Source organism: Bufo gargarizans, chromosome 3 (genome assembly GCF_014858855.1).
Source record: "Bufo gargarizans isolate SCDJY-AF-19 chromosome 3, ASM1485885v1, whole genome shotgun sequence".
Lineage (NCBI taxonomy): Eukaryota > Metazoa > Chordata > Amphibia > Anura > Bufonidae > Bufo > Bufo gargarizans.
Genome location: NC_058082.1, coordinates 141,911,677 through 141,924,968, shown reverse-complemented (window position 1 = coordinate 141,924,968; position 13,292 = coordinate 141,911,677).

Below are 13,292 nucleotides of genomic sequence, written 5' to 3'. Positions count from 1 at the left end.
TAAGCTCCACCTACAGCTCCTCCGACCTCACAGACCCTTATTTGATTAACCCATTTAGTCCTCTAAATTCCATATCACCTTCACCCCTCTTATCTACACTGAGCAAAAATATAAACGCAGCACTTTCGGTTTTGCTCTAATTTTGCATGAGCTGAACTCAAAGATCTGAAACATTTTCTACATACACAAAAGAACCATTACTCTTAAATGTTGTTCACAAATCTGTCTAAATCTGTGTTAGTGAGCACTTCTCCTTTGCCGAGATAATCCATCCCACCTCAAAGGTGTGGCATATCAAGGTACTGATTAGACAGCATGAATATTGCACAGGTGTGCCTTAGACTGCCGATAATAAAAGGCCACTCTGAAATGTGCAGTTTGATCACACAGCACAATGCCACAGATGTCACAACATTTTATGGAGCGTGCAATTGGAATGCTGACTGCAGGATTGTCTACTAGAGCTGTTGCCTGTGCAATGCATGTTCATTTCTCTACCATAAGCCATTTCCAAAGGTGTTTCAGAGAATTTGGCAGTACATCCAATCCGCCTCCATACTTCAGACCACGTGTAACCACACCAGCCCAGGACCTCCACATCCAGCATGTTCACCTCCATGAACATCTGAGACCAGCCACCCGGACAGCTGCAGCAACAATCGGTTTGCATAACCAAGGAATTTCTGCACAAACTGTCAGAAACCGTCTCAGGGAAGCTCACCTGCATGCCCGTCGTCCTCATCGGGGGCTGGACCTGACTGCGGTTCGTCGTCGTAACAGACTTGACTGGGCAAATGCTCACATTAGATGGCTTCTGGCACGTTGGAGAGGCATTCTGTTCATGGATGAGTCCCGGTTTTCACTGTTCAGGGCAGATGGCAGCGTGTGTGGTGTCGTGTGGGTCAGCGGTTTGCTGACGTCAACGTTGTGGATCGATAGGCCCATGGTGGCGGTGGGGTTATGGTATGGGCAGGCGTATGTTATGGACAATGAGCACAGGTGCATTTTATTGATGGCATTTTGAATGCACAGAGATACTGTGACAAGATCCTGAGGCCCATTGTTGTGCCATTTATCCACAACCATCACCTCATGTTGCAGCATGATAATGCACGGCCCCATATTGCAAGGATCTGTACACAATTCCTGGAAGCTGAAAACATCCCAGTTCTTGCATGGCCAGCATACTCACCGGACATGTCACCCATTGAGCATGTTTGGGATGCTCTGGATCGGCGTATACGACAGCGTGTTCCAGTTCCTGACAATATTCTGCAGCTTCGCACAGCCATTGAAGAGGAGTGGACCAACATTCCACAGGCCACAATAAACAACCTGATCAACTCTATGCGACAGAGATGTGTTGCACTGCATGAGGCAAATGGTGGCCACACCAGATACTGACTGGTTTTCTGACCCTTCCCCCCAGTAAGGCAAAACTGTGCACATTTCAGAGTGGACTTTTATTGTGGACAGTCTAAGGCACGCCTGTGCAATATTCATGCTGTCTAATCAGCACCTTGATATGCCACATCTGTGAGGTGGAATGAATTATCTCAGCAAAGGAGAAGTGCTCACTAACACAGATTTAGACAGATTTGTGAACAACATATGAGAGTAATGGTTCTTTTGTGTATGTAGAAAATGTTTCAGATCTTTGAGTTCAGCTCATGCAAAATGGGAGCAAAACAGAAAGTGTTGCTTTTATATTTTTGCTCAGTGTAGTTTAAATACTCCTTCAAACATCTGATGCCCCTGTTTACTAGCACAGTGTGCCTGCTTTCCCCTTTACAATAATTTGCAATAAATCATCAGTATAAATACTTCCACCTAAATACCAGTGTATTATATATGCAAAATCATCCATGTGTTCTATAAATACAAAACCCTCTCTACACTAAGCCTGCAGCCACTCAACCTTCCCTAGACCCCTCTCCACTTCCCTTAACTATATTAATCCATCTTTTTGCCTGTGCATCCTGGACTATTCTCCACCCACCATATCAGACACATTTATAGGCTGTTTCATGATCACCAGACCCTTCCCAAGGTTATTGCTTGTGCTCAGGTCTTATTTTCTCTGGATCTCAAATGGGAGCTTCCAGATCAGATGCTCTTTGATCAGTTCTGACACAGCAGTAGAAACTCTGGAACTTGCACGCAACAGACAGCAGCTCCTGTTTTAAAGCGTCACTAAGCTTTCATAAAACTTTCGATATGTCATAGAGACATATATGCAAGTTTTTTTTCCGGTGGGGGTCTGAGTGCTGAGATCCCCATCGATCACGAGAAAAAGTAGAGTGAAGTGCTCACATAGTGTTCTATCACCTCGCTGCAGGAGATGGGCTCAATAAAAAGTCTATGGGCCCATCTTGTTTCTGTCTCCTGCAGCAAGAAGAGAGAGAGCACTATTTCATCTAGCGATTGGTGGGGATCTCAGCACTCAGGCCCCCAACGGTCAAAACCGTACGTTAGGTCGCCATGACATATAAAAAGTTTTTTTTAAGCGCAGTGACACTTTAACTCTACTTATAACTCCAGCCACTTAGACCAGCAAGTCACAAATGAGCAAGCTCAAAATGACTGCAATCACATCATGCCGGATTATTATTAGAAAACTAGTTCCACTTACTGCTCCATTTTATTAAACTCCTCCAAGGTAAATTCAAGCCATACAAGGAAAAAAAAGGACATGGACATTTGCTACACAAATGAGGACAAAACGAAGAATGGGAATACTTTGTAAGTTATGAATATTATAACACAGACTTGAAAGGTAATTCTTCACATACTGCAGTTTTGTTTTCAAGGGATTTATATCTGAGTTCATTTTTATATATGGAATAATTACATAAGCTGAATAAAAGGCTTAAACCCCTAGACAGAGGTATTAACAATGTTTTAACACTGATCCGATTGACCTGAAGTAGATTTGTTCATATAACTTGGGAATAATAAATACGGCACTTCAATTACATTTAAAAGCTGAGTGTTAAAGACAGTAAAGATGCTTTATTATGCGGCTGAACTGTGGAGTATATGAGCGCAGTAGCAAGTGAGAGCAAATACACATTGCTCAGGTATGTGAATTATCAGTTACATTATTGTCCCTGTTCCCTGCCTTGGGCCTATTAAATCTAGGGCGTTTGGCCAGCATAAATCCACTTTTGAAAGAGAAAAAAAAGATGCATTCTTCCTCCTTCCGCAAGTGAGTTAAACTTTAGCATACTTTTAGTAAGGTCAAAAGATTTCCATTTTCTCAGCTCACATTATCTGAATAATACATAACAAGTTCGCCCAATCTAGCACAAAGACATTGTAAGTACGTTTTCCACAGTACAGTTAAGCTTTGAAAATTAAACATAATTATTGTCATACATTTCCAGTGCGGTTCTTGCAGTATAGGTTAACTACAGTTACCATTTGCTAATAGAGTTCACTTAGGTGAAGACTGAGGAGATGAAAAAGCATGGCGTTTTGGAACAAAAGGGGGAGAGAGTCATTGGAGACCTGTAAATGAAATAGAAAGCTATATTTCATTTGAGTGTGGTGACAAATACATCAAGCAAGCCCTGCATGTGTTCTTATTATTAACATTCATAATGCATGCGACTATTCAGACTACCATAAAGAACCATCATAATATGTACTGGGAGCTTTTCACAGCAGCTACACATATGGTATACTATATACCAGTGATGGCGAACCTTTTAGAGACCGAGTGCCTAAACTGCAACCCAAAACCTAATTATTTATCACAAAGTGCCAACACAGCAATTTACCCTGAATACTACAGTCCAGTATAGTCTATCTTCCATGTACTTTATTATTTAGCTATAATAGCCTGCCTGCATTCAGTGAACTGCCTGTGCTGTTCATAGTGCGTCCTGCGCTGAATGAATTGCAGGAAACGTCTAAGGCATATTGGTACACCATAGACTTTTTCCAGGGTGCCATAGGTTCGCCATCACTGCTATATACAAAGACAAATTGAACCATTATATTACAAATGTTATATGTTATTTTACCTCTGCCTGTGTTTAGAATAACTTTAAAAAAAAACAAAAATGAAGACCAAGACAGAGCCTGATATACAGTCATGATTTATTTAGATATTCATTTCAAATAACATCTGTTGAATGATCACCAATAGGGAGAAAGGTCCCGATTATCCAGAAAGATTTTCTGGCCTATTTTACTGTTCTACACAGATTTTGCAATGGAGAAATGATTAACTAATCTTATGTAATTTTTGGGTGCTGAACATGAAATGACATTGAAAATGTGAGATTGGTTCTTCTTTGGAAGACACAGAGGGAAAAAAGGATAGAACACTAAGGCCTCATGCACACGACCGTTGTGTGCATCCGTGGCCGTTGTGCCGTTTTCCGTTTTTGTTTCGCGGACTCATTGACTTTCAATGGGTCCGTGGAAAAATCGGAAAATGCACCGTTTTGCAGCCGCATCTGTGATCCGTGTATCCTGTCCGTCAAAAAAATAGGACCTCTCCTATTTTTTTGACGGACAACGGTTCACGGACCCATTCAAGTCAATGGGTCCGTGAAAAAACACGGATGCACACAAGATTGGCATCTGTGTCCGTGATCCGTGCCGTAGGCTAAGTTTTCACTTTGAAATACTAGAATACACTACAAACTGTGTACCTGACTGCCCCCTGCTGCCTGGCAGCACCCGATCTCTTACAGGGGGCCGAGATCAGCACAATTAACCCCTCAGGTGCCGCCCCTGAAGGGGTTAATTGTGCGTATCATAGCCCCCGGAAGAGATCCGGGGCTGCCAGGCAGCCCCCAGTTTAAATTTCATTGGTGGCCAGTGCCGCCCTCCTTCCTCCCTCTATTGTAATAATTCGTTGGTGGCACAGTGTGCGCCCCCCCCATCCCTGGCCCACCCGGCCCCCCCCTTCCTCCCTCTATTGTAATAATTAGTTGGTGGCACAGTGTGCGCGCCCCCCCCTTCCTCCCTCTATTGTAATAATTTGTTGGTGGCACAGTGTGCGCCCCCCCGCCCCCCTTTCCTCCCTCTATTGTAATAATTTGTTGGTGGCACAGTGTGCGCCCCCCCGGCCCCCCCCTTCCTCCCTCTATTGTAATAATTTGTTGGTGGCACAGTGTGCGCCCCCCATCGGCCCCCCTCCCTCTATAGCATTAACAACATTGGTGGCCAGTGTGCGTCCCCTCTCCCCCACCCCCCCACCCCCGATCATTGGTAGCAGCGGAGTTCCGATCGGAGTCCCAGTTTAATCGCTGGGGCTCTGATCGGTAACCATGGCAACCAGGGCGCTACTGCAGTCCTGGTTGCCATGGTTACTTAGCAATAGTACAATAGTAGAAGCATCATACTTACCTGCGAGCTGCGATGTCTGTGTCCGGCCGGGAGCTCCACCTACTGGTAAGTGACAGGTCTGTGCGGCGCATTGCTAAATGAACTGTCACTTACCAGTAGGAGGAGCTCCCGGCCGGACACAGACATCGCAGCAGCCAGCAGGTAAGTATGATGCTTCTACTATTGTACTATTGCTAAGTAAACATGGCAACCAGGGCTGCAGTAGCGTCCTGGTTGCCATGGTTACCGATCGGAGCCGCAGCGATTAAACTGGGACTCCGATCGGAACTCTGCTGCCACCAATGATCGGCGGGGGGGGGGGGGGGAGATGGGAGGCCGCACACTGGCCACCAATGTTGTTATATTGTTAATGCTATAGAGGGAGGGGGGGGGCCGATGGGGGGCGCACACTGTGCCACCAACAAATTATTACAATAGAGGGAGGAAGGGGGGGGGGCTGGGTGGGCCTGGGGGGCGCACACTGTGCCACCAACAAATTATTACAATAGAGGGAGGAAGGGGGGGGGCTGGGGGTGTACACACTGTGCCACCAACGAATTATTACAATAGAGGGAGGAAGGGGGGGCCGGGGGGGTGCACACTGTGCCACCAACGAATTATTACAATAGAGGGAGGAAGGGGGGGGCGCACACTGGCCACCAACGAATTATTACAATAGAGGGAGGAAGGGGGGGGCGGGGGGGGGGCGCACACTGTGCCACCAACCTATTATTACAATAGGGGGGGGGGCCGCACTGGCCACCAATGATATTCAAACTGGGGAGGGAGGGGGTCTGCAAGAGATCGGGTGCTGCCAGGCATCAGGGGGCAGTCATGTATACACAGTTTGTAGTATATTCTAACTAGAAGCGTCCCCATCACCATGGGAACGCCTCTGTGTTAGAATATACTGTCGGATATGAGTTTTCACGATCTAACTCATATCCGACAGTATATTCTAACATAGAGGCGTTCCCATGGTGATGGGGACGCTTCAAGTATAAAAGGGACTCCTGACTTTACATTGAAAGTCAATGGGGACGGATCCGTTTGAAATTGCACCATATTGTGTCAACGTCAAACGGATCCATCCCCATTGACTTGCATTGTAATTCAGGACGGATCCGTTTGGCTCCGCACGGCCAGGCGGACACCAAAACGACTTTTTTTTTCATGTCCGTGGATCCTCCAAAAATCACGGATCACGGACCAACAGAACCCCGTTTTGAGGACAGTGAAAAAATACTGTCGTGTGCATAAGGCCTTAGTGGTAGGAGGCAGAGCTCAATGTGGCCTGCTGGATTTTCTTATACCAGAAACTGGCAATAAGTTATATCTCAAGTCTACGTCAGCCTCTGGCTGGCATAGATTAGAGTTTCTGGCACAAGTGCCATAGATATGTCTAATTTATTAAGAGATATTTGCCTCTTAATAAATTAAGTGCATCACTCCAGCACACAGGAGTTATTTACCTAACTCTGCCCATTTACTGTATTCTGATCCCTCTGATCTCTGACTTGACCTACGCCTGACCTCTGTTTTGATCCTATGCTGCCTGCCCTAATCTCAGATCGATTCCTATATTGCATATATTCCACCTGCCCTGAACTTGGCCTGTCTCTGACCACGATTATGCCTGAACGCTTGTTGCCTGCATCAGTGTCTCTGACTCCCATAGGTCAGCTCTCAACCACACACAGACTCATCCAGGAGCTAACAACCTGGTTGTTCCCCTCCAAATTCCAGATCCCTGTATATCAATCGGTTCAAGGGCAAACACCCTTAGGATTAACTATAAGCCAAATCTGTTGGTGGAAACAATGGTTCCACCCCCACTGTTGTAAGAGTTTGATCAGGCCATGGAACTCATTAGCTCACCCAAGATACACCTGACCAAACAATATAAAGAGCTCAGTGTGGCCACCAAGACCAACTCCTGCATTATCTGCATACCATTTATGCCTGCCTGGACACTTTGTCTACTACTGTTCCTGAACCACAACCTTAAACTGCAGTGTCTGCACTGTCACCTCCAATCACAACTTCTGGGGCCTCTAGCCTGCATTTCCTACTTCTTCCATGCTATGAAGGGGACCTAAGTCTACCATTCACTCTGAGCTACAGGGCCACTAGTTTCCTATTGACCGGTCCAAAATAGTATTTCTGTTCTCCATCCCGTTTGCTGGTTAGAAGAGGCCCAGGCTAGTTCTTCACGGATTTTCAATAATTCATGACTACCTTCGAGAAGGTCTTTGATGAACCGGGATGTACCACTTCAGCTGCCTCTTTCCTCCTGCACCTCCGCCAGGGCAACCTCATAGTCGGGCAATACGCTATACATTTCTGCACCCTGGGTTCTGAGTTATCATAGAAGAACAAGGTTGTCAGGTCACATAAAATATGTATTGGCAGGTTGTAATGGTCCATCTACCCTGGATGACCTGATTACCCTGGCTATCCAAACTGATGTTCAGATTTAGACAGGTAGTGGATACCCCAAAGTTTTAAAACACTGGTCTAAATAAATGTGTGTACCTACCTATGTGTGTACCTGCCCTCTGAAAGCAAGAAACTCCAGAGTAATGATAAGTTCTCTCCAAAGTTACCACTTCCTGTGTCTCTGTCTTGCACTGATATTCAGTTTACCACAGTAGGCAGGCCTTCCTACACTTTGGTTTGCCTTCGCTTGCACAGTCCTGTTTTAAACTGCAGTGCCCCCAGTTCCTTGGAATCTTCAGAGCCTACCTCCTGCCTATGCTAGCTACACTGATGTTTTAGATAAAAAGGAGGCTGAGACTCTGCCAACACATCATCCCTATGATTGTTCCAGTGACCAGGTTCTCTCTGCCTGAAACACAAGAGATGTCTGATTATATTAAAGGAAACCTTGGAGAAGCTTCCTGTTAAAGTTCTGTTCACCAGCAGGTGCCAGTTTCTTTTTTTATCAAGAAAAAAGACGGTTCCCTTTGGCCAATACTGCAGTCTAAACACCATGAAATACAAATACCAAAGCAGAAAAGCAACGATGATGTGATCCATGCTTTAGGCCTTATGCTGTCAGTGTCACACTCATACTCATTGTGAATGCCATCCAGTGCTTTCTATTCATCTGTGCATTCATGTGAAAAATAAAAATAAAAAGTATACAAAAATTATTGTGGCTAAAAATATGACAATCGGAGGGCATACAACTTCTTCATTTGGTATAGGGGGATAGCATGGATCTTCCTATGAGGTTCACAGGTCACAGATGACAGTAAAAGCCTTTGATCTGTTATCATATCACTAACTCTTCCATGCTTCCATTCTAACCTCTGAAAGTTGTACCTAAAGTCAGGGGTCGAGTGGAAACGGCGTTCCTGCACTTTTTTCATGCAGGAGAACGCGGCTGAAATCAGATTCACAGGGGGTGAAGCGCACTGTGCAGGCTAAGGGATTCACAGCTGTCTGTGACTCCTCTCATGGCGCCCTGCCCCCTACTGACATCATCTCCTTCACTTCTTCTGTCGACCAGATAAGCTGCGAGTATGTTTAGTCACTTCGGGCAGAGCATTTGCAGCTGACACATAGGAGATCATTTAGAATGTCTTTCAGAAAAGTTTGTCCTGGGATTTGAACTCATGAACTCTACACATCAGAGGCAAGGCATTTACCCTCACAGCCATAAAAGCTGTCTAGGTAGTTGCTTTAAAAAAAATATAAGACTTATACTTATACCTAGTGTACTGATACCTAGTGTACAACCATACACATGACAGCTGCCCCAACACACCCAGCTCTGCTACATCCATACACAGTGGGCAAAGTTACCTACAGTAGAAGTCTTATATTTTTATTTTTTTAAGTAGCTAGCTAGACAGCTTTCATAGCTGTGAGGCCATATGCCTTGTCTCTGATGTGTAGAGGTCATGAGTTCGAATCCCAGGACACTTTTCTAAAAAAATTATTATTATTTTTTTTTTAAATACCGGACTGTTACTTTACTGCCACGGGGGAGGCGGGCTATTGGCGCCATGATACTGGCACATGAAGGGGGTATGAGAGAGGCACTTGATACTGGCACATTAGGGGACAGGGGGAGAGGATGGCACTATGATATTAGCACATGGGGGGGCAAGAAATGGACATGAATCATGAGGGGCAGAAATGTGAAATGATGGGGGGGGGGGGCAAGAAATGGACATGAATCATGAGGGGCAGAAAATGGACATAAATCATGAGGTGTCAGAGGCTGCAGGACAGTGACTGGCAGCAGGGTGGCACACACTTGTGTACAGGGGTCAGGGCACACCTGCTGCTTGACTAGGGGCCATAGATTCTGACTGGCACAGGGTGCCCAGCAGTGGCACATGGAGAATAATAGGTGGCACAGACTGTCTAAAGGGCTATGAATGGTACAGGGTGCAGGACAGTGCCAGACTGGCAGAGGGCACAAGGCAGCATACTGTTTTATGTTGCCCTGGTGGCACAGGTTTTCAGACAGTGGCTGAATGGCACCTGGCAGTGAATAGGTGGCACTGCTCGTGTTTGGTGTGCCAACCTGCTGAACAGCGCAGAGTGATTGGCATCACTGCGATGGTACTAGGTGGCAGACAATGGCTGGATATTATATATACACATGACCATAGTCAGACTGGCACAGGGTACACAACCATAGTTAAATATTACATGCAATAGGTGGCTGAAAAAGGGGCGAGTAAAGGGGTGTGGTCAATGGGTGGAGTCAAGGGGGCGGCAAAATTAGCTTTTGCCTAGGGTGGCAAAAATCCTTGCACCAGCCCTGCCTGAGAGCTCCCCTCCTCCTATCCTGAGCCAGCCTGCGATGAGTGCGACTGTCTGCTGAGGTGAGCGTCCGTGGCTGGACCATCCGACCGGATCGGGGTCCTGGTGGTCCGGTCCAGACCAGTCTAGACTAAGTGTCTGTGGACTGTGACTCCCTGAGTGAGTGTCAACCAAGCGATCGATCAGCCAGGGCAGGATTAATGTGCACAGCCTGGTTGGGAGGCCCCCCTTACCCTGGCCTTAGGCAAGTGACAAACTGCTACCCCTCCTCAATCTTAGGCAAGTGACAAACCCAGCCCTGCTACATCTACAATGAGCATCTACAACAAATGTAATGCCAAACTGCAGTTCCTCTATGTGATTGTGATGCCTTGGATAGCTTCCACTGGACCCACAGCCAGGATCCAGTGGAAGCTATCCAAGGCATCACAGAGGAACTGCAGTTTGGCATTACATTTGTTGTAGTTGCTCATTGTAGATGTAGCAGGGCTGAGTTTGTCACTTGCCTAAGAATGAGGGGGGCAGTTTGTCACCGCCACCTTCCGGGTCCTCGGCTGTCGGCTGTGAGGGCTGCGCACAGGAGCCGTGTGAGTCGCTCTGTGACGTCACTCTGTGCACAGCCTACAGCAGTAGAAGAGGAGCGTCTGCGTCCAGGAGCAGGAGAGGTAAGTGTAAGTTTATTTATTTTATTTTATACTAAAGGCGTATAGGCTGAATAGAGAGGCACTGACTAGAGGCTGGTGGTGGGGGCACTCGGGGCTGGTGGATGGGGCAGCACTGGGTGCTAGTGAATGGGGCCCTGGGGGCTGGTAAGAGGCACTGGGCGGCTAATGGAGAGGCTCTGGGGGCTGATATAGAGGACTGGGGGCTGATATAGAGGACTGGGGGCTGATGAGAGGTACTGGGGGCTGATGAGAGGTACTGGGGGGCTGATGAGAGGTACTGGGGGGCTGATGAGAGGCACTGGGGGGCTGATGAGAGGCACTGGGGGGCTGATGAGAGGCACTGGGGGGCTGATGAGAGGCACTGGGTGCTGATGAGAGGCACTGGGTGCTAATGTAGAGGCACTGGGGGGCTAATGTAGAGGCACTGGGGGGCCAATGTAGAGGCACTGGGGGGCCAATGTAGAGGCACTGGGGGGCTAATGTAGAGGCACTGGGGGGCTAATGTAGAGGCACTGGGGGCTGATATAGAGGACTGGGGGATGATATAGAGGACTGGGGGCTGATGAGAGGTACTGGGGGGCTGATGAGAGGTACTGGGGGGCTGATGAGAGGCACTGGGGGGCTGATGAGAGGCACTGGGGGGCTGATGAGAGGCACTGGGGGGCTGATGAGAGGCACTGGGTGCTGATGAGAGGCACTGGGGGGCTGATGAGAGGCACTGGGGGGCTGATGAGAGGCACTGGGGGGCTGATGAGAGGCACTGGGGGGCTGATGAGAGGCACTGGGTGCTGATGAGAGGCACTGGGTGCTGATGAGAGGCACTGGGTGCTGATGAGAGGCACTGGGGGGCTAATGTAGAGGCACTGGGGGGCTAATGTAGAGGCACTGGGGGTTGCTATGAGGCATGGGGCTCTTATCTGAGGTCTGATTGGGGGTCATTCATATTGGGTTCTGATCTGAGGTCTTATTGGGGTCTTATTAACATTGGGGGTCTGATTGGTGGTCTGACCTGAGGTGTAATGAAAAATATTTTTTTCTTATTGTGCAGTGCCCACTTCCAGCCCTGAGCCCAGCTGCCTAGAGCACTGATCCGGAGCAGCTTGGAGAAAAAAGGCCTCACAGTCCCACACTCCTTCTGCTCGGCCAAGCCAGCCAGCAGCCCTGAGGCCAAGCCAGCCAGCACCCCTGAGGCCAAGCCTGTCAGTCTTCAGAACTGTAAGTAAATTATATTTAAGGGGAGTTTTTGTTTTGATCACAATGTGTACATTTGGCTCAGTCCGCAGCTACACAAATTACAGCATGCTAGATTTTCTGTGCTTTTTTTTTTTTTTTTTGGAGGGGGGGGGGGTTGCAGTGGATCTTGGGTGAGTTCCCACACTTTGGCCTTGACTTGACCCCTGCCTAAAGTAATGAGAGTGATACCATTGCAAAGCTATGATTATAATAGAATACGCAAATCTAGTCCTAATTTTCTAGCCATGGCAAGTGTTTGAAGGGAACCTGTTATCAACTTTATGCTGCCCACACTAACGGCAGCGTAAAGTATAAATAGACACTGATTTGAGTTGGCTGTCACACCAGAGCCAGCGTTTGGTGGTTGCTGAGAACTTACTGTGCAATCATCACAGCATGTGATGGAAAAGGGTCACAGCTGCCGGAGAAGAGTCATGCCCATTCATGAGCTCCTGTTCTCTCCACCCATCCGCCAACAAATTACATCTAACCAAATTTCCAATCATCGACTGGTGGGCAGGAAGAGCAGAAGCTCATGAATAACTTTGGTTCTTCTCAGGCAGCTGAGACTATTCTGCTGCTATTACATATGTCCTTGGCTATTTGCTCATCTGCACTGTCTAACCTATTAACAATATGCAAGTTGGACTTTCTCAATGGCACAATGGCACAATGGCTTATGTGTGGAAGAAATATCCCTAATCTATGCCAATTGAGTTATACTGGCGAAGAACTACTCCTATTAATCGTTAGCATCCCGCAAAATAGGAGGCATCTAAAAATTTCAATGGGATCAATCTATGCTTTTGGAAAATGAAGGAGTTAATGGCAAGCAATGGTGAAAATAATGTGAATTATTCAAGTCAACAGCACACTTTTTTTTATTGTACGTCTGCAAAGCAATGGCTGATGAAATACTTTGTCATGATATACTGGTTGACTTCTGACAGGCAGCTTTAGACTCTATTTATCTTTCAAATTTGACTCAAACTAATAAAATTTGTAGCAAAGCTCCATTTGTGTACTCTGACAGCTTGATGTGATGTCTGAAACAGTGAGGTCTACCGATTGGAGTCTATGGTTTGGCAGATTGACTTTTCAAGATACTTTGAAACGATGGACATTTTTTCTTTTTTCTTTTTTTTTACAGAGAAGCCACCATAGGTAACACTAGAGATGTGGATTCACTGTGGAACTGAACTGATTTGGTTTGGGGCTACTTCTAATGGTGATGTCCTCGCAGCCCCCTGTTCTTCACACTTTAACCCC